Source organism: Lontra canadensis, unplaced genomic scaffold, assembly GCF_010015895.1.
Source record: "Lontra canadensis isolate GAN:19392208 unplaced genomic scaffold, GSC_riverotter_1.0 scaffold1, whole genome shotgun sequence".
NCBI lineage: Eukaryota > Metazoa > Chordata > Mammalia > Carnivora > Mustelidae > Lontra > Lontra canadensis.
In genome coordinates, this window is record NW_022630995.1 from 97,858,362 (window position 1) to 97,862,033 (window position 3,672).

Consider the following 3,672-nt stretch of genomic DNA (forward strand, 5'->3'; position numbering starts at 1 on the left):
CCCGTCAAAGCAGTTGACAGGAGCTTTGAATGCCATGGGTCTGAGGGATATTATTTATTCTTCTTGTGCTTGAATTGCCCACCTCTTAGTCTCCTTTTATGGCCTGGAGAGAGTTTATAGTGAACCACTGCTGGATCAGGAACCAGAATCTGTATGTAGTAGCTCTCCTTCATTTACATAAACAGCTAACTGGTTGGCTGCCAGCTTTTTTCATGTTACCCCACGGAGAGTGCACCACTTGTGCTTCTGATCCTTGCTTAGATATCTGATTCCAGGCACTTCCTTCCTCACAGGGCTTATCCCCACCCAGGGCCCCCTGAACAACCCTACAAAATATCAATCGCTTGCTTCCATTTGAACCCAGAGGATCCTCTGATGTTTATTAAATATCTACACACGATTACAGAATATGCAAAAAAGCCTCATCTTGAATTAGAAAATTTGAGAGAGAAGGGAAAATTTAATTGAAGCTCTCTGTGCCATGTACTTTCTAAGTGTTATTTTTTAAAGGTAAAATAAAATCTTCTTAAGAAAAATTCCTTTTCTGTTTTTTTTTTTTTCATTTTTTTAAATTGTGGTAAAATACATGTAACAAAACTTACCATCTCAGATTTTTTTTAATTAACATATAATGTATTATTAGCCCCAGGGGTACAGGTCTGTAAATCATCAGGCTTACACACCTCAGAGCACTCACCATATAGCACACGCCCTCCCCAATATCCATAACCCAACCCCCCCCCCCCCCACAACACTCAGTTTGTTTTTTGAGTACCATCTTAGGTATTTTTAAGTGTACAATGCAATAATGTTTAGTAGGTGCACATTGTTGTGCAATCGATCTCCAGAATTTTTCATCTTAAAAACTGAAACTATACCCAATAAACAGCTCCCCATTCCTCCCTTCCCCTGTCCTTGGCAACCATCACTCTACTTTGTTTCTATGAGTGTGACTACCCTTGATACCTCATGTAAGTGAAATGAGGCAGTATTTATCTTTTTGTGACTGGCTTATTTCACTCAGCAGAATGTTCTCAAGGTTCGTGCATGTTTTAGCATGTGTCAGAATTTCCTTCCTTTTTGGGATGCCTGTGTGGCTCAGTGGGTTACACGTATGACTCTTGATTTCAGCTCAGGTCATGATCTCAGTGTTGTGAGATGGAGTCCCGTGCAGGACCCTGCTGGGCGTTGAGCCTGCTTAAGATTCTCTCTTCCTTCTCCCTTTGCCCCTCCTTGCCTTTACCGCATGCTCTCTCTCTTAAAAAAATAAAAAGAATTTCTTTCCTTTTTAAGACTGCATAGTATTTTATGGTATCTATATCTACATCTATGTATACTTTATTCATTCCTCCATTGATGGCCACTTAAATTGCTTCTACCTTTTGGCTATTGACCATAAGGCTACTATGATAATAGTATATGAATATCTCTGCTTTCAATTACTTTCTAAGTGCTTTACTGTATTTACCTCACTTGATCCTTAATACAGGTTTATGAATCAGATACCATTAATACCCCAGTTTTATAAATACGGAAACTGAGGCATATAGAGTTTAAGCAACTAATTATGATTCCAGAGCTCCCATGTTTAACTCTGTGCTATTCTATTTTCCAAAAGAGACATCTCGGTGTCCTGCATCAGGGGATGGAAAATAAAGAAGAGAAATGAAAATCATGCTGACAGAATGAATTATAAAGTTGAGAGCTATCCAGATAATTCAGGTAAACATTGTGCTTTTGAGTTGCCTTTTTAAAAAATTGCTCATATAATTGCTTTGATATGGGCAATCTAGACAATTTCATATTTTCAAAATCAAACCAATTCTCAATAAACACAGCCATAATAAGACAGATAAGATAGATAATAAGATAGATAAGATACAAATTAAGAAAGAGGATGACCAGTTTGTGAAAATATCATGAAAAAGAGCTCCTTGTTTGAGCTCTTAATATCTGTAAGCATGACTTTTAGGGTATATCTTATATACATCCATGTAGTGATTTGAAATGTTACTCTAGGAAGGCTAGAACAGCCTGGACAATAGACTCTTCCTAGGTAAGTGGCCAGGATGGGTGTGGGGAAAATGGTGATGGTGATCATTCCATGATCTGCATTGTTGTGCCATTGACTTGTCTGTGTCTTAACTTGTACATACTCCATATATGCTTTTACAACATACATTCCAGAATCTCATGAGAAATGTGTTCTGAGGAATGTTTTTTATTGGGTTGTCTTTACAGTGTGTGTGTATGTGTGCATATGGCATATATCTTGCTGTTTTTTTTCTTTCTTATTTTTTTTTTCAACTTCACTGCACATTAAAATCATCCATCTTTGTTTTGTCTCAAAACACTGCTGTGTTCTCAGGATCAGGAAATAAATATGTTTTTGTTTCCTACCTCACAAAATAAAATGTGTGAGTTGTTTTTGTAAGCTAAACTATATTTCGATTTCCTTTTAGTTACTTAGGAAACAGATTTTTTTTCAAAAATTGTAAAGTCCATTCTAGAGATTGAAATCATTGAATTTTTTTTTCACAAGATTACCCTCAGGATAGATGGAGAATGTTTTATGAAGTCTGATGAGTTTTGGTTGTACAAAGATATATGCAACAGTAGATCAAGAAAGAAAATATTTGAGGAAGTTTAAAAATGGCCTCAAATTAAAAGGAAATACAGAGGTCCCAGCTGAAGTTTTCACAATTGTTACTCTATTTTGGTTACATTTATATGGTGGGGATTTAAGGTCAAAGTATTGCTATCTCATCACAGGGATGTAGATGATACTATCTTAGTAAGTTTAATAGTCAGATTTCTTGTGCTTTTCAATTAGCAATAATCGCACCTTGGATAAACCTCATTGGCTACGATACTGCCACTGCACAAAGCTCTTTTGCTTTTCAAAAGAGACATTTAAGTGTCTTGCACCAAACAGAGAAGAAAAAGGAAAACCGTATTTGCATTGGCTGTCTATAAAGTAAAAGGCAGTGCTAATGTTTATCATTCACCATATTCAAAGAACAACATGAGAGAACTCATGTTCAATTCAGCTGTGTTGAGCAGTAAAGGTGACTTCAATTGCTCCCTGAATCCTAGAAAAGGTGGAATGGACAAAGCCAGGGCCTGGGCCTCAAGAGCGTCTGGAGCTAATATGCCCATTACTGCAACACTCTCTCCTCTTTCTCTGCCAGTCTGCTTCCCGCTCTTTTGCTCTAGACCAGACTCTTCCACATGGCAGGAAGCACAGCTCACTGATAACTTTTTAAATTTCCATCAATAACCGCTGTATTAGGCATTGTTGCTGCCTTGGTCATACTCTTGGCCCATCCGTGAGGTCACCTGTGGCTGAAGAGTTAGTCCCTTCTCTGTCCCAGGCTCCCTACCTTGAGCACCTGCATTTTTCTGTATTGAGAAAAACAGAAACAATTTTTTCTGTTTTCTGCATTTTCTTTTCTGAGAACACAGGCTGGAGAAACGGGCTGGGATGGCAGAGAGGGCAGGCCAAAAGTGCCCAGTGGTTCGTATGCACAGGAGTTAGCTTCAGTCAGAGAGGGATAGGAGTGGGTACATAAACCACCCCCTCTCCCCAGTTCTGAGTTTTGTGTTATGGGCCTCTGAGATGTCCCCAGCAGGACTCAACATCTTTCGTTACTGCTTTCTTCTTTTCCTCCT

General features: G+C 38.5%; 1 pseudogene; it reads right to left on the minus strand.

Annotated features, from left to right (window-relative positions):
• Positions 1 to 2,777: 2,777 nt before the first annotated feature.
• LOC116871493 lies at positions 2,778 to 2,890 on the minus strand (annotated as a pseudogene).
• Positions 2,891 to 3,672: the final 782 nt, after the last annotated feature.